The following is a 19,310-nucleotide window of genomic DNA, read 5'->3' on the forward strand; positions in this document are numbered from 1 at the left end:
CACAAAATATTATTCTGTTGATTTTTTTTATTTTTCTCAATCACTTGAAATGTAATAACTATTTTTAGTTCATAGGCAGTACAAAAATCAGATGGCAGGCTGGAGCTGACCTGTAGGGTATAGTTTGCCAACTGCCTGTATTTACAGCAGTAACATGAAAAACTATTATAAAAATATTCTAGCTCACAGAAATAGAATTAACCCCAGGGTTTATATCTAAATCGTCAGAGTCGTCAGAAGTTCAGCAAAGTACAAAGAAAGTCGCAGAAGGAAATTACAGCAGAGTAAAACCTATCAATGTCTGCCTGCCCACAGCCCATCTGGAAGGACTGGCCCATCTGGAAATAGATGTGTTGGGCTGACGTGACCTGATGCTGATCAACAGTCAGGTCCTGATTCATTCCCCTTGCTCACCCATAGTTGTCCTGATTGTCATTTGGCGTTTTTACAGAGTTGCCTACAGGAAGGGAATGTACTGATCAGGTTAATATCAATATTTACTTTAACAGTGACTTCTTATTGCAAATTAAATGGGTGGATTATGATTCTGATTTACCATCAGTTTCTTGTGACTCTTTTAATTTTTTTTTTTTTTAGCTTAAATCATTATTTCCAAGTCCAATTAGTTTTGAGACGTATAAAATTAGGAGAGCGTTTTTGAGCCTATATGGCTGAGAGCCAAGCCCTCAACACTAGTTAATTATGAAGGCAATTTCACTTCTAAAGAGACTTTCTGTGTTGCCAACTAACCTTCCACAGTCCAAACCTCATACTCACGTTGTGCAGTGTATTCTCCATTAAAACTTCAGTCCCTTCTCAGAAGGTTAGTGTGAGGATTCACTGAGTTATTACAAGTATAGTAAAAAAGGCATATGGTAAGTGGTCAATTAGTGTTGCCTATCATGATAATTTTCTTTTTTTTAATCATGATGTTCAGAAACCCTGGTGGTATAGTGTTTAACAGCTCGTCTGCTAACTAAAAGGTCAGCAGTTCGAATCCCCCAGGCACTCCTTGGAAACCCAGTGAGGTAGTTCTACTCTGTCCTTTAGGGTTGTTATGAGTGAGAATCGACTCAACTGCAATGGCTTTGAGTTTTTTTAGTGTCAGGATGTTCATGGCCATAGAACTTATTTTTAAAAAGTTAGGCAACTTTCAAGAATTTGTCATGTGATCTCTTTGACAGAGCAACTAACTGTATTGTGTTTAAAATCTGTACATAGAAAACTTTTACAACAATATTCATCACTGGCAATAGTGAAGTTATAACCCCAGGAATTATTATTAAATCTGTGTTGATATTTAAAAATCCTTCTTCTTTTTTATTAAGAAACAATAATGTGCTTAGAGAAAAGAAAGAAATACAGTACAAAGAACTTTTTTTCCCCTGAACCACTTCAAAGTTAGTTGCTAACCTGAAACCTCACCACTCTGGAATACTTTTTATTTCCTAAAAACAAGGATATTTTCCTCCATATCAAAACAATCAAACCTGTTGCCCTTGAGTCAACTCTGACTCATGGTGACTCCATGAGTACAGAGTAGAAGAGCTCCATAGGGTTTTCTTGGCTGTAAACTGCATGGAAGCACATTACCAGGCCTTTCTACTGTAGAGCTGCTGAGGGGGTTTGAACCACCAACCTTTAGGTTAGCAGCCATCTGCAAACCATTTGCACTACTTACGAACCTCACATACCCCAATATGACCATCAAAATCAAGAAATTAACATTGCCACATTCCTACCATATAAACTTCATACCCCATTCATGTTTTGCCAGTTGTTTCAGTAATAATGTCTTATAGCTGAAGGATCCAGTTCAGAATCATACTTAGTCTCCTTCAGTCTGGAAAAGTCCCACAGTCTTTAATTTTTTTGATCTGGACATTTTTTAAGATCATTTTTGTAGAATATCCCTCAATGGACTTTTGTTGCTTCTTCATGATTATAGTTGTATTTTATGACTTCGGCAGGAACATCACAGAAATGGCACTGTGTTCTTCTCAATGCATTCTTTCAGGTGGCTAATTGTTTCAGTTTACCCCATTACTAATTATATGCACTTTAGTCACTTGCTTAAGGTGGTATCTGCCAGACTTCTCCATGTTAAAGTGACTTTTCTCTTTGTAATTAGTAAGTATTTCTGGGGAAGGCACTTTGAAACCTGTAAGTATCCCATTCTTCATCAAACTTTTAATCTACCGACTGATAGATATATATCTTCATAGACTCATGGTGTCCTGTTTTATTAAATGGGTTATAATCATTTATTATCTTATTTGTTTTGATATTAAAATTGTCCCTGATACGGCCAGTGGGAGCCCATTCAAGCCGACTTCTTTGGTCTTTCAACATGTCCCCATCATTCTTTCAGTAATTCCTTGCTTTCTGGCACAAGATATTCCAGGTTCTAATTGTACTTTCATGCCCAGCCCTACAATCAGCCATTTCTCCAAGGAGCCCTGGTGGATTTTAATGAAATGGTATTTAGAACCCATGAACTGGATGTTAGGTGCACTCATTGCTATAGGGGATCTCTCAGTGAACAGAGTTAAAAAAAATGTATACACACACACACATAAACATATATGCATACCTTTGCATATATATTTATTTCTGTATCTGTTTATCTATCAAGAACAAGTTTACAAAGATATCTCCAGTTCCAATCCAACACCACAGGGTTCTCTCTCTGACTTAGGCCTCCACCTGTTCAAAGATTAGAAAGGTGAAGAAACAAGTCTTTGCTTTTTCAGTTTAGCCCCCTTGCCCATTTCTTTCCAAGACCTTGTCCTAGTTTGGATTGTGAAGCAGGGCCAACTCATTAGGATCCAAGGCACGAGATAAACAGATTAAAGCCAAAAACAGAGAAAGGACAAGATCAGATGCCAGGGAGAATCTGGGAAGTAAGACAAATGCCATCTTGGGAAGAAAAAGGTGAGACAGAGATGAGTCTAGGCCAGACACTAGATACACAGCAAGCAAAGAGGAATCTAAATGAGACTTAGAACAGAAATCTGATACACAGGAATCATCAAGAAATCTGAAATCCAAACCAGTGGGGTTATCACTATTGAAATTTGTTGGCCCTGCCAGCAGTTGGTCAAGTGTCTTAGGGAAGATGTAGATGCCAAGACTTTGGATAAGATTTCAGTGGTGCTCCCTAAGGCAGAAGGAAATGTCAGAACCAGTGTTCCTAAGATACCTAAAGTAATGCTTTAAGTGTAAACTAAGGTTCAATGCCAGGGAGAACAGGCAGAAGCAGTACACGGAACCAAAGCAAGGATCTAGAATGGGGTCATGGAGTCAAGCATTCAGGGATAAGGGTAGGGACAGCAGGCAAAGATCAAAGTAAATTCAAGTAGAAGGCCAAGAAGTGAAGAAGAAAATAGAGAAAGGAGATATGTACAGGTTGGCATTTGGAATGGTTGTCTCAAAGCATGACTAGTGCTTATGCCTTGCTTTAGGGCTTGGCATATAGGGTTGATTTGCCAGGGTCATGAGCAGAGGGGAAATACATAAAAGTAAGCCTCGATAACTAGGGCATACATAACTATCCTCCTCAAATTCTTCATGAAGCCAAGCCTGGGATGTATGGATGAACTGAGGGTAGGATAACAGGATGGATAGATAGATGGGTGGAAAATATACATAACCTATTCTGACAATATAGGATGTCCGTCATCTTATTGTAGCAAGACCCTCTACCCGTGCTTCTCTGAGCTTCACTTTTTTCTTCTGCCTTGAGGATCCACGCCACTTTGCAAAAGCTATGGTAAGAAATCAGCTAACTCAAGGAATGCAACTAATGCTGTAGCAAGTACATCATAGGTGCTCAGGAGGTAGCATTTCCTTCCAGGTACTCTTAGTGTTCCTTAGTCTGGGGGCCTATATAACTGTAAGACTGGCTGCTGGGGCAGACTGGGTCCTACCAGTGCCCTGCATAACACAGATTAAGATCCTTGACCATTCGCAGTGGCTACAGGTAAAAGACAAACTCCTTGTACACTGGCCCACTCTGCTAACCCAAACTCCCACTCCTTCCTCACAGGCTGGGAGCACTACCCTTACTATTCACAAACATATCCTTTCTTTCCCACCCCATGCCTCTTCTCACTCTTTTCCTATTTTGGAATACCTTTTGATCTCATCTTCCTCCAAGTATCAAAATCCTGCCCATCTAGCTCAAAAGCTACCTTTCCTATGAATTCTCCCCCCACCCTTTTCTCTGCAACCATTGCACTCTGCTTTCACCTCTCCTATAGCCCTTTTCCTGCAGGGTTGTTAAAACACAGATTTCTGGGCCCCATCTTCAGAGCTTCTGATTTGGTAGGTTTTGGGCAGGGCCACAGAATTTGTCTTTCTATCAAGATTCCAGGGAATGCTGATGACGCTTGCCTAGAGACCACTTGGAGGAGAACCCCTGCAGTAGAGACACAATCACGTAACAGAAAGAGCATGGGTTTAGAGTCAGGAATTTGATCCTGGTCCTACCACTTGTTACTGGTGTGAGACTTCTGGTGATTACTTAGGCTTTCTGAACCTCAGTTTCCTCATCTATAAATGGGGCTAATCCTCACTGAATTGTTTTAAGGCATAACTGAGAGAACATACAAAATGTCTAGAGCAGAATGCTCTGCATATAGTAGGAACTCGGTTATTGTTATTAGTTCCATAAACCACATACAGCTTGTGCTGTTGAAGCCGATTTTCCGATTCCTCTCTTTTGTGACAATGGCACTTTTGTCCTTGATAGAATCAGTTGATGAATTACCTCCTTTATAATCAAAAAGCCAAGAGGCAGAACACTCAGCCTGTTTGGAAGGCTGGAGTCTGCTGTTCCATCTGCTTGTAATCTGGTCACTACAACTTGGCTTCCAAAAAAGGTTTTATAACTGTTCCACTTGGTTCATTTTCTGCTTGGTCCCCAATAATAATAATTATAATGATGGTGATGATAATAATTGCTCTGATTTGGGTAGAGAGATACAAACTACAGAGTGCTTTGCATGTGGTGTAGCACTTAAATCTAACAATGAGCCTGCAGTCAAGGTATTATTATCTCTCATTTTCTAGATGAGAAAACTGAGGTGCAGAGAGGTTAAGTAAGTTTCTCAAGTGTCCAAAGCTAGCATCAAACAGCTGTCATATAACCCTTCTGTGTCCAAAATAGAGACATGCTGGATAAAACCTACAATGACAGCAGTTATATTCAATGACCACATGCAATGCACACGCCCCTTCCCTTTTCTGTCAAATGAATGGAATGAAAATCAAATGTTATAATAAAAATTAGATGAAATGTATTAAAACAATATTATACTATTCCCTACATAGAAACAAGGCACTTTGTTGTCAAAACAGGATGTTTTCTAAATCACAGGCGAGGAAGCTCCCCCAGACAAGCCCAAACAGGCCTAGCTGTCTGGACCTCTCAGGTTTTTGAGTACTTTTCTCTGTCAGAATACCCTTTCCGCTTGTCCATCCTTTTTCATTGCCTGGCAAACTTTTACCCAGTCTTGAAGAACCTAAGACATCCCCTCTTATATAAAACCTTTCTCAATGCACCTAGGCAGAGGTAGACATCCTCTTCTCTGTGCTACCCTGGTTGGTATGAAGCTTGAAAGTTAGGAAAACGTTTATTTATTTATTTTTCCTGTGCCTGACAATGGTGGAAGTCCATGTAGTGGATACTTAATGGTGTCTTCTTTGTTAATGTGTCATTTTCCCGGGCTTAGCCATCTGGTCTGGGTAAGAATTACTCACTGTCAGCTCCAGGGATGGCCCTGGTTGTCTTTAAAAAATCAGTGTATATCGTATCCAGCCACTATGTTTTATCTTAGAAAGTCAGATGGTTTGATGCCAGCCAACAAGATACAGGAAGACATTTGCTAGAGGCTTACAGAAGGAACACGACTTCCTTGATCTTCTGGGAGAGTCACAGTAAGAGATGGTCTTTCTTCCTTTAGACTTCAGACTGTCAACGGTAACTGCCCAATACTCCTCCAGGGACTTCAAACTCAGCACTTGCCAAGCAGAAGTCTCCACTCCCTAACCTCTGTTTGCCTCCTGTGTTTCTTGTGTTTGTCAGTGGCACCTAGACCATCCTGGCACCCTGGAATCCGCTAATCATCTTGGGCTCCTCCCTCTTCTTCATCCCCTAACTACTCAAACAACGTCTTCCCAGTTCTACTTCCTAAACATTAATTTCTCCTGGCAGGATCTTATACCAACGATGATGCCTTATGGCTTCATCTCTTTTTCTTCTAGTTGTGAGGCACTTTCCTTTTTTTTTTCTTACATCTCTATGGCTAATTCTTTTATATCTTTAGTTGGATGCTCAGGCTTTGCCTAACCTTTGAATATTGAAGAAATTTGAGTCTTTTAGATCTCAACGTAGCCTGCCTTCTCATCTTCTTCACTCTCTCCCTACCAGCTCCTTGGGAGATTGTGTTTATTCTCTTGGCTTTAAATACTTTCAATACTTTCTCTGTGTTCTTGACTTCCTCATTTATGCTCTTTTGGAACTTTCTTCTTAGATATCCACTTACCTACTTTTTATCTGTACTTGGATTTATCACGATCATCACATATTTAATATGCTGAAAATTAAACTTCTGATTTTTTCTAAACCCTAGGCTTGTACTAATCCTTCCCCTTTTCAATAAATGGCACCATCATCTCTATGGCTACTCAAGTCAGAAATGTTAGAGTCATCCTTGATTCCTCTACTCTCCCTTACCTAACACATGAGCGAATCTTATTGATTTAACCTCCAAATTGGAACTAGAATCCATCTCTCTCTCACTTACAAAAAAATACTATCACCTTTCACCCGACTACTGCTGTAAAATTAAAATTGCTTTCCCTGCTTCCTCTTTCAACCCGTTTCCACCCAATCCATTATTCAAGCAGCAGCAGAGGTGATCGTTAAAAGCATAAGCTGGTTTAAAACCTTTTAGCCCCTCATTGCATTTCAAATAAAATTTACCTTCCCTACCTTGACTACAAGGCCTCCACGTGTTCTGGCCCACCTTTCCAATCTCAGTTTGTACCATCCCCCTCTCCCCACAGGCACTAAATTGGAGTTACAGTGATCCCAAAGTACATGAAACTTTATTTAGCCCCAAGGCCTCTGTGTACACTGTTATGCCCTTGGCCTAAAAACACCTCTTCAGGGATGACTCCTTTGATATGTCTAAATCTGCACTGCTACCACCGTTATTATTCTCCATTACAATTCTCTCTTCATTCTTAGCGTTTTCTTCTTTGCAATCACTTATTTATGTTTTTTGTTTGTTTGTTTGTTTACTATCTGTCTCCTAGACTAGTATATGTCATGCCAATATACTCAGTGCTGAGCACAATGGGAGACAGTAGGTCTCACATTGTGGGGTCAAATCTTAGCTTCAACCTTTACTCTCTGTGGAAATTGGGCAAGATTTTTTAACATTTTCATGCCTTAGTTTCCACATGGATAAAATTAGGAAAACTATATGTAACTTTATTAAGACATTATGGAGATTGAGTAATATAATAAACCTATAGCACCTTGAACAATGCATGGTACAGAGTAATTGCTACTGCTGATGACATTAGTAATATCATTCAGTATAATTTCTGAATGAGTGAATAAATGAATGAATACAATTCAGATGTATATTATTGTATAATAACAATATGCCAGGCACTCTGCTACTTGTCTTCACATAGCTTTATTTAAAAATTTTTATCGTCACAACTAAATGAAATAGATAGCATTATCCACAGAAGATGTTAAGAGAATTTAAATAATTTTCCAAAGAAACACAGCTCCTAAGAGATGTAACCAGAACTTGAAACCAGTTTGCATCCAAATCTGGTGCTGTTTCCAACAACTCATTATCCATGGACCGGTGCCAGTCTATCCATGGGGACCACCTGGAATCTTTAAAAATTATATGGTGTTGGTCTTATTTCTAGAGACTGGGATTTGATAGGACGAAGGTCAGACCCCCGACTCTGCGGTTTTCACAAGAGCTTTGGTGCCTCCTAGGTGAGGATAGAATGGGGTCCACTGTACTATCTTGCCTTTGCTTTCCTTTGGGTTTGCTTCTTGGCTCCTCACTGATGGTATGAATCTATTCAGTGGGTCAGAGTAATGTGGTAGAAAGGTCACCTTGCGAGTTTGGTCCTCTTGGCAAGGCTTTTCCTTTCATAGCCTCAGGCTGGACTGCTACCCTGGCCTAAATGTGGACTTGTGGTTGGATCACTGCTTGACTTATAACCACGGTCAAGAAAACACCACAGAATCTATAATAAGCAAATGAATTTGCAACTGATTCCTTAGGTTACTTTCTTAGAGATCCCAGAAACGTAGTTTTGCAGGGGAAAAATTAAGAAGAAGTGATTCAGAAAAGGCAGGCAAAAAACGCCATAGGGAAATTGTTACAAATTGAATTGTGTCCCCCAAAATAAAATCTGACACCCAAACCCATGGCCATCAGATTTATTCCAACTCATAGCAACCCTGTAGAACAGGGTAGACCTGCCCCATAGGGCTTCCAAGGCTGAAATCTTTATGAAAGCAGACTGCCACATCTTTCTCCCAAAGAACAGCTGGTGGGTTCCAGCCACTGACCTTTAGGTTAGCAGCCAGTCACTAAACCATTTGCACCACCAGGGCTCCCTTCCACAAAAAAATGTGTGTTGTAAAACCTAATCTTGTTCTATTCTGTCCTATAGGGTTCCTATGAGTCAGAATGGACTCAATGATAATGAATTTTTTTGTTTTTTGGATTCCATTTGGGAATGGGTTGTCTTTGTTATGTTAATGAGGCAGAATTAGTGTAGGTGTATCTTGAGTCAATCTCTTTTAAGATGTAAAAGAGATTAAATGCAAACTAGAAAACAGAGACTGGGAAGAGAGATTCCAAGCCTCCTGAAGAAAATCCAGAAGCAGAAGCCCAAAGACCCAGAGCCAAAGAGAGAGAAAACTTTGCCCTAGACCCAGCACCCTGAGGTTACCTTGAAGACTAAGGTACATCTGACCCAAGCCATGGTGTTTTCAATTGCCTCATATGCACGCAAAAGCTGGACAACGAATAAGGAAGACCGAAGAAGAATTGACACCTTTGAATTTTGGTATTGGTGAAGAATATTGAATATACTATGGACTGCCAAGGAAACCCTGGTGGCATAGTGGTTAAGAGCTACAGCTGCTAACCAAGAGACCAGCAGTTCAGATCTGCCAGTTGTTCCTTGAAAACTCTATGGCGCAGTTCTACTCTGTCCTATAGAGTTGCTATGAGTGGGAATCGACTCGACGGAAATGGGTTTGGTTTTTTGGTTATGGACTGCCAAAAAAACAAACAAATCTGTTTTGGAAGAAGTACAACCAGAATGCTCCTTAGAAGCAAGGATGGAGAGGCTACATCTCACATACTTTGGGCATGTTGTCAGGAGGGATCAGTCTCTAGAGAAGGACTTCATGCTTGGTAAAGTAGATGGTCAGTGAAAATGAGGAAGACCCTCAATGAGATGAATTGACACAGCAGCTGCAACAATGGGCTCAAGCATAACAATGATTGTGAGTATGGCACAGGACTGGGCAGCGTTTCGTCCTGTTGTACCTAGGGTCAGTATGAGTCAGAACTGACTCAAAAGCACCTAACAACAAAACTGTGAGAGGAAACCCTGGTGGTGTAGTGGTTAAGAGCTACAGCTGCTAACCGAAAGGTCAGCAGATCGAATCCACCGGGTGCTCCTTGGAAACTCATTGGGACAGTTGCTATAGGGTTGCTATCAGTCAGAATTGACTTGATGGTAATTGGCTTTTGGTTTTAGACTGTGAAAAAATAAATGTCTGTTTATTAAATACCCATTTGTAGTATTTCTGTTATAGCAACACTAGACAGCTAAGACAGAATTTGGTATCAGGAGAGTGGGGTGCTGCTCTAACAGATACCTAAAATGTGGAAGTGGTTTTGGAATTGGGCAATGGGTAGAGGCTGGAAGAGTTTTAAGGTGCCTAATGGTAAAGGCCTAGATTGCCTTGAAGAGACTGTTGGTAGAATTATGGACATCAAAAGCAACTCTGATGAGAGCTCAGAGGGAAGTGAGGAGAGCTATAGAGAAAGTCTCTCTCATCTTAGAGACTATGTATGGTGTCAGCAACAGAATGTTGCTAGAAATCTGGTTGTTAAGTATACTTCTCATGAGGCTTTAAAAGAAAATGATGAACATGTCATTGCACAGTGGAGGAAGAACAACGTTTTTCATGCAGTAGCAAAGAGCTTGTCTGAATTACGTTCAAACTTTTGGTGGAAGGTAGAACTTTTAAGTGATACACTTGAATATCTAGCAGCACTAGATAGCTAAGACAGAATTGCAGAAAGCTCCATCTTCAACTAAAGAGAGGACCAGCTGTTACCGCACACTGCTCTGTGTTTGAAAAATTCTTCTGCAGAATTGTGGCCAGGAAAAATAATCGACATCTTTATGAAAACATGGGTAGCTTTTAGTGTTGGCAATTGGATACCTCAATTTCTTTCCTTTATCATGTAGAGTTATCACTTCTCTCAAGCCAAATAATAGCAGATCTGGCCACATTTCAATACAAATTTAGAAATGTTCGAAGTACATTGGGATTCTGATACCCAATGATCGTTTTAGCTTTAGCCCTTGCTTCTATGACTTATATTTTGGCTAGAAAAAATTAAGCTTTTATCCTTAACTGTATGATAATCTGGAGACCATTTAGAGAAAACTAGTGAAATCTTAGGAAACTCTGGTGGTATAGTGGTTAAGTACTATAGTTGCTAACTAAGAGTTTGGCAGTTCAAATCTGCCAGGCACTCCTTGGAAACTCTGTGGGGCAATTCTACTCTGTCCTATAGGATTGCTATGAGGCAGAATCAACTTGATGGCAGTGGATTTGTTTTTTTTGGGTTTAGTGAAATCTTGGAAACCCTGGTGGTGTGGTGGTTAAGAGCTACAGCTGCTAACAAAAGGTAATGCAGTTCAAATCCACCAGGCGCTCCTTGGAAACTCTATGGGGCAGTTCTACTCTGTCCTGTAGGGTTGCTATGAGTCAGAATTGACTCAACAGCAACAGGTTTGGTTTGGTTTTTTGGTTTTCTGTGAGTGGGAAGGGGAAGGATGTTCAGACTTACTCCTGGGCCCAGCAGGGCATATAAGCCCACGGAAATGGCCCTGGGCTGAAATGGATGCTGTCGGCATTCCTAGACTGTATGTGTCAGAGAAGGCTAGCCTGTTCTTCTACAAAAACTACCCCAAGAGAATAAAACTTCTATTCCTTCTTCACATTATATGGCCAACGCGAGTTGGCAGAGAGGCTAGGCTCAGGGACTCCAGCAGATGGAGCATTCATTTAAAAATATGTTCCCCTGATGAATCAAATAGAGTAAGATAACATGGAGCGTCTCCTACCAGCTCTTAAGTTTTTCTATGCAGAAGTAAGGCACATCACTTCCAACTCTATTTAGACGGGAGACCTAGTTGCTGGCCTTCTGCTGTCTTCAAGGACACAGGAATCCTTCGTGAACCCGGAGGTGACAGAGAGCTGAATATTGGTTCAACAGAACCAGTAGAAGTTGCTGCCCTAAATAAAATGGCGTAGGCACCAACTTACCTAAAGTAGCATGAGACCCTACTGCTACCCAACACAGTCTGTGGCTGCATGCAGATCCTTGCTGAAGTGGGAGAGGCAGGAACATGGAGGCCACAGCCTGGGCACCAAGCAGCCAGCTGTGCACAGCCTGGCCTGCAAGCTCTCTAAGAGACACTTCAAAGGTACAAGATTGGGAGATAGCAGTTGTAGAAATTGCTGAAAAAAAAAAAATATGTTCTGACACACTCTGATAATAACAAAGGCTGGTGTTAATTGTGGGCTTATTGTCCTGAATGTTTTATTCATTTATTCAATATTTATTGACTGACAAATGGGACCTAGATATTGGTGATATAGCAGGTAGCATACCAAAGGATCTGGCTTTGTGGACTTCACATTCTAGTAGCTTTATGCCTATTCACTAATTCCCACACACTTCTGCATAAGGTAGGCAGTGATGTTATTTCCACTTTATCAATGGGGAAAACTGAAGCAGGAGAAGTCAAGTAATTTGCTTACACAGCCAATAAATGGTAGAACTGAGATTTGAACCTCAGCAGTCTGACTCCAGACTACATGCTTGAAGCCACTGAGCTATGCTGGCATTGCTGATGCCTTATGAGGACAGTCATTCTTTTTGAGGTAATGGCACTTTGGAAAGGGAGGTAAAGAAGATAGGGTGTGTATTACTGTTAAGTCAGATGGAGAGTGACATGTCCTGTGTAAAGTAGTGCTAAGAGCCTCAAAGCTTTGAGGTTCCTACTATTTCTGTTTTTTACGGGATGTGGAATCCTAACTCCATAGGTGGGGAGGTGCAAGAGTCTGCTCATCTCAGAAAGATCTGGACTGAGAAAAAAAAAAAAAAAAAAAGACTAGAACTGCCGAGTCCATGTTAGGGCAGTGAGGCATTGGCCTACAGAAGACATACATTTGGATCCCAGCCCAAGTACCAGTGTTTGTGGCCTTGAGCAAGTCACTCAACCATTTTGAACCTAAGGTTAAAAAAAAAAAAAAAAACACAAAACACCATTGCCATCAAGTTGATTCCAACTTGAAGCGACCCTATAGAAGAGTAAAACTGCCCCATAGGATTTCCAAGGAAGCAAACTGCCACATCTTTCTCCCACAGAGCAGTTGGTGAGTTCATACTGCTGATCTTTGAATTAGCAGCCAAGTGCTTAATTAGTACACCATGAGGGCTCCTTTTAACCTTAGGTTGCTCATCTATAAAAATGGACATAATAATAGCATTTTCCACATATTTTTATTGTAAAGTTAAAAATAAGGATGCATATAAGTAGAGTTTTGACACACAGAATGCCCCCCCAAAATGATTATCCATAGTGTCAAAAGGCCCCAGTATCCCTTCTTTTTGTAAGAGCTAGATGAGACCTTAGCAGTCACTAACCAAGGAGATTCAGAAGGGCAAGCATTATTTTGGAAAGGGGAGGGTGTTTAGAGGGTTATGTCCACCCACACTGCCCTTGCCCCTTTTCCTTTGCCCAAATAGAAGTACTTGTCCCACATTTCTCTCCAAAGACTAGTGTTCATTTCAGTTCCAATCACATTTTGTCTAATTAACTTCAAATTCTAATCTAGAATCACTATAGGGAAAAACCTCCACCAGGCAAGCCTTATGTTAATACCGGGTGGTGTGTAATCAAGGTGGGTATTTGCTGATTCCAGAACAAGTTCTACTAGCCCAAGATTTAATCAAGGGAATGTGGAGACTCTTAAACACAAGCAACTGAGCTACCAAGATAAAGAGAATTTTCCATCAAAGACTATTGGTGCCCTGAAGTAAACACATCAAGAACTACCAAAGAGGGAATTTAGGACAATTTGCTCTCAAGGGGCTCAATTATTTCTAAATATATTTTCAAATAAATGAGACTTTCTTAAACCATTTATCACCATAGCAACTAAGCTGACAAGGTTGGTGGAAGTTTTAGCTTCTACCAACTGTGAAACATGCTTGTTGCTTGCAAGTTTCTAGAAAAAAAGTGTTATGTTGAATAAGTAAAGCAATAAATCCATGAAAGATCACAGGAAACTAATGAGCAAAGGGATGAGAAGAGAATTTGCAAAGATGTGCAACCTTACTCTGAGAGTTAAATAATAAGCCTCCGTTAGACAGGACTTCAGTACACCCCCAATCTGGTCACCTTTAAAGTAAAATAAGTCTCTAAAAATACAAACACTTTTATCTAATCATGTGTCCCAATATATCAAGGTGCCTAAAAAACAGTGCCCTGGACATCAAAAGACATGGGTTCTTGTCTCAATTCCGGTGCTAATTAGCTAATCAGCAATGTGTACTTGAGCAATACTTTCAATCTCACATAGGCTGTTTCCTTCTCCATATGATGAAAAGATACTGGGTTCTAATACTCTCTTTGGATAAATAAGGTAAACACTGATTTTTAAGCTTCTTTATGATCTTCCAAATTTCTTTCTCTGTTTGCATATTTGCAGTTTATTTCATTAAAGTGTTCTAGAAAATTACTTAGGTGTTCTGGCTCATGTTTTCTTTCTGGCTCACGGACTACATACATACATAAGACTCTGACTCCCCACTCGTAATGGCAGAGATCAGCCATGCTAAAGGGAAGAAAGGCTGACCACTACAAGGAATTTTCAGAGGATAGGAGGAGGACATTTACATTTATCAAGCAACTTTGTATTTCCAGACACTTTCACACATTATTTCCTTTAGTCCTTACAGCTTTATATGTTGTTGTTAGTTGCCATAAAGTTGGCTCTGAATCGTGGCGACCTTATGTATGACAGAATGAAACATTGCCTGGTCCTGTGCCATCTTCATGATTATTGGTATGTTTGAGTCCATTGTTGCAGCTATCGAGTAGTGCCTTCCAACCTATGTGGCTCATCTTCTAACAATATATTGGACAATATTCTATTGTGATCTTTGTGTGTGAGGGAATAGTATTCCCATTTTAGAGATGATGAAAGAGGACATTTAATCTATTTGCTCAATGTCCCACAGTCAGAAAGTGGTGAAGCTGAGATTTGAACTCAAGTCGGCTTGACTTCAGAAGCAGGACTCACTAGGCTGCCTCTCTTCTGAAACCATCCAGTTCAAAGGCACAGTGTAGTGGGAAGAAATTTGGTTAGGGAGTCAAGACCTGAGTTTTACTTTCGGCACTGTCACATGCTAGCTGTCTGATCTGTCCTAGGGCTTTAATTTCTTTATTTGCAAGACAGCGGTTCATATGGTGACAACTTCTCAAGGGAGTGAGCCACCTCAGGAGAAAGAGGATGTGAAAGGTGTCCCAAAGAAGAGTAGTAGGGTAAGAGTTTCTGATCCACTGTCACCCAGGGAATTTGCTCTAGGAAGGCAGTGAGTGACCATCTGTGGAAGAGTAGGCTCAGGCTTTTGAAAACAAGCATGTGCTTGGGTCGCGAAGGTTTTGATAGGAATTCAGCATTCACCACTGGAAACAGAAGTCAGGCACTGAAATCGAATAAATTAGAAAAGAGCTTTCTGGCAGATGAAGCTATGGTTATGTTGAAAACAGCAGGCTGCATTCAGCTGCCATTATATTTCTCTGCAGGTGAGTTACTTTCAACAAAGCCCAGTGTCCAGACATAAGAAGAACTGAATCTACTGGGAGAGTAGAACTTGCTTAAAGATTTTACTACTATTATGTCTCTTCTTCAAATTGTTTCATACAGCATTGACAGGGAAGCTATGTTTTCATTGGAATCACACCACTCCCTTTTATGCTTGTCCCTCCCAAATGAACAGAGTCAGCTGCAGCAAAGGGAAGAAAACACACCCCACCCCCACCTCATTCTGGCCCATTTTCATCTAGGCTTAGGTGCTCTATCAAATGTAAGTTCAGCTCTGGATCCCTAATTAGTGAATTGTTGTTGTTGTTTGCTGCCATTGAGCTGGCCCCTGACGCATCGTGGCCCCATGTACGAGGGAACAAAATACTGCCCAGTCCTGACCCATAGGATTTTCATTGACTGATTTTTGCAAGTAGATTCCCAGCCCTTTTTTCCTCGTTTGTCTTAGTCTGCAAGCTCCACCGAAGCCTGTTTAGCACCCTAGCAACACACAAGCCTCCACTGACAGACAAGTGGTGGCTGTGCATGAGGCACAGTGGCCGGAATGAAACCCAGGTTTCCTGCATGGAGGGTGAGAATTCTACCACTGAACTATCAATGCCTCATTAGTGAATTAGAATATAAGTCATGAAATATGTTTCTTGGATATTATGGCCCTGATGGAGTTAGAAGAGGGAATTTCTATTTTGAGAAAGATAAAAAAAAAAAAAAAATTTTTTTTTTTTTTTTTTAAATACAGTAGAAAGGTCAAGACCTGGATTCAGCCCTAGCTACTTGACTTACTAGTTGTTTGACCTTCTTGTATTGCTAATCATCCTTTGCTATATGGTTCTCCTCTGAACATGATTAGGGAAATTCTAACAGCTGTTAGTCTCCAGGGATTAAGTGTGGGGCTAAAAGCAGAAGAAAAAACAAAGTGTCAAAAATAAGAAACTTAGGAAGGTATTGTTTGAGGGGCAACTCCTGTTCCTGTTTAGGGTGATTGAAAATTTTGGAAATGAATAGTGATGATGACTACAAAACATAGTGTCTTAGGCTAGGTTCTCTAGAGAAGCAAAACCAAGTAAAGCACATAAAAATATATATAGATTTATATCAAGGAAATGGCTCACATGGTTGCAGAACCTGGAAAGTCTCAAGTCTGTAGGTCAGGCTACAGGCTTCTTCTGACCCACATAGCTGCAGGTGCTGGTGAACCCAAGATCGGCAAGTCAGACAGCAAGTCTCTGCCTCACAGTCTGTGGAGATCAACAAATCCCAAGACCGGCAGGCAAGGCTGCAGGTAAGCTACTAGCTCAAGTCCCAAGAATCAGGGGTCAGACAAACAGGAGCCAGGTGTAGGATCCAGAGATAGCAAAAGCCCACGAGTCTTGACAGAAAGCCCACCTATATTGGATGTAGGCCACACCTCCAAGGAACCTCTCTTTCAAATGATTGGCTATTCACAGCAGATCCCATCATGGAAGTGATCACATCATTATAGGACTGCCAAACTATATCATAAGTGCCAAACCACTGAGAATCCATGGCCCAGCCAATTTGACATACAACCTTAACAATCACATATAGTGAACATAAGGAGTGTACATGTGAGAATAGTTGGAGGGGCAAATGTTTTGTTATATATATTTTACCACCACCACCACCACAACAAAAATGAGATACCTAGGAAGAGGCTGGGTAATAAGATTTAAAGCAGGATGAAGTTAAAAGTCTAGGGCCCCGGGGGTGTTATGATCATGGAGGTCTAGAGCCCATCCTCAATGACTATTGGCTGTGAGTTGGTACCAACAGATTGGCAGGAGCTGAGGGCCCAATAACCAGCCAGGCACAGGAATGTTGACAAGACCAGTGCTGTGACTGTCCATTTTGTGACCAAATCACCAAGATGAAGGAGGAGGATGGAAGAATCCAGACTGTAGGGGAAGTAAAGATATCAAAAACAATTGTCTCCGAAGTCATGGTGATAAAAAGGGGGCTGCTTGAAGGAGCTCAGGTGCGAGTTGCTTTGCCAATAACACTGCTCAAGTTTGCATTCCAGGGAGCGGTAAAGGTGGAAGAAGCTGTGCAAAGCCCGCAAATTCTTCTGAGTATTCTTCCCTTCGCTTTCATGTTAAGGATCACAGCCCTGATGTTCTCACTGCTCTATATGTGGCATCCACATGAGAAGCTCTCCCACCTGAACGCAGGAAGAACAAAAGAAGGCTTTGTGACTAATGCTCTTCTGGACGTAGCGGGGCTAGAATGAGCAAGAGCAAGTCTCCCTCCACAGGAAGTAGCACTTGGCCTCCTGCTTTGGCTGTCTTTGTGCTGGGCTGAGAGGCGCTGCTCAGGTTGCCTCCATGTTTTTGTTACATTTTTCCTTAGCAGATATACTCCCATGCCGGGGTGAGAATGTCCTGGGTTCTCCACATAAAACCAGCAGGTGGTAAACAAGATGTATAACTTAGAAAGGGGCTTTCAGCAGCATCTGTGCATAGTTATAAATCTTTCTATTTCCTTGTAAACCAGTTGCTGATGAGTTGATTCCGAATCATGGCGATCCCGTGTGTGTGTCAGGGGTAGAGCTGTGCTCCACAGGGTTTTTAAAGTTGATTTTTCAAAATATATTGCCAGGCCTTTCTTCCAAGGCACCTTTGGGTAGACTCAAACCTGAGTGCATTAACCATTTATACCATCCAGACTCCTTTATTGCCTTATGGCTGGTCCTTAGAGTTACACATTTAATAGCCATTTACATAGTCCATTTCCACACACAACTTCTTAAAATACTTTTGTTTCACTTTGTATTATTTAACTTTTATTTTTGAAATGATTCCAAACTTACAGAAAAGTTTCAAAATGCAAAGTACCCTCATACTCTCCTCACTCAGATTTCTAACTGCAAGAAAAAAAGAGTCGTTATAAGGGACTCTCACGTTTCTTTCACCTAGTTTCACCACTTGTTAGCATTTTGCTACATTTTCTATATTATCTTCCATCTCTTATGTAATCTCCCTCGCATATATAATTTTTCCCTGAACCATCTGAAAAAAGTGGCAGGCATCATGCCTCTTAACTCCTAACCTCTACAGTGTGTATTTCCTAAGAACAGAACATTCTTTTACATAATTATAATACAGTTATCAACATCAACAAATTTAACAATGATACAGTACTAGTATCTAATATAAGCATGTATGCATGGAACTCACTGGATGGAATACATAGAAATCAAACCAACTACATCTGTGGAAAGAGATGATAAAGAAGCTCAATATCATGAGCCAGAACGATGCTGGGGGCCAACAGTGGAACAGGCAGTCAGTTGCTCATATGCAAGTTCAAGTTGAAGCTGAAGAAAATTAAAACAAGTCCAGGAGAGCCGAAGTATGACCTTGAGTATAATCCACCTGAATTTAGAGGCAATCTCAAGAATGGATTTGATGGATTGAGCACTAATGACCAGAGACCAGATGAGTTGTCAAATGACATCAAGGACAACATATATGAAGAAAGCAAAAAGTCACTAAAAAGACAGGAAAGAAGGAAAAGATCAAAATGGATGTTAAAAGAACACAGAGTAGCTAGAATGAATGGAAGGAATGATGAAGAACTGAACAGAAAATTTCAAAGAGCAGCTTGAGAAAACAAAGAAAAGAATTATTATGATATGTGCAAAGTCTTGGATACACTAGACATTTCTCAAGCTAAAAGAACTGAAGAAAACATTCACGCCTCAAGTTGCAGTATTGAAGGATTTTATGAGCAAGATACTGAACGATGCAGGAAGCATCAAAAGAATATGGAAGAAATGCACAGGGCTACTGTACTAAAAATAATTGGTCAACTTCCAACTGCTTCAGGAGGTAGCATATGATCAAAAACTGATGGTATTGAAGGAAAAAGTCCAAGCTAAATTAGAGACATTAGTGAAAAACAAGGGTCCAGGAATTGAAGGAATACCAGTTGAGGTGTTTCAACAAACGTATGCAATGCTGGAAGTGCTCATTTGTCTATGCCAAGAAATTTGGAAGACAGCTACCTGGCCAACTAACTGGGAGAGATCCAGATTTGTGCCCATTCCAAAGAAAGGTGATCCAACAGAATGCAGAAATGACCAAACAAT

This window comes from Loxodonta africana, chromosome 8, assembly GCF_030014295.1.
Source record: "Loxodonta africana isolate mLoxAfr1 chromosome 8, mLoxAfr1.hap2, whole genome shotgun sequence".
In the NCBI taxonomy this organism is placed as follows: Eukaryota; Metazoa; Chordata; class Mammalia; order Proboscidea; family Elephantidae; genus Loxodonta; species Loxodonta africana.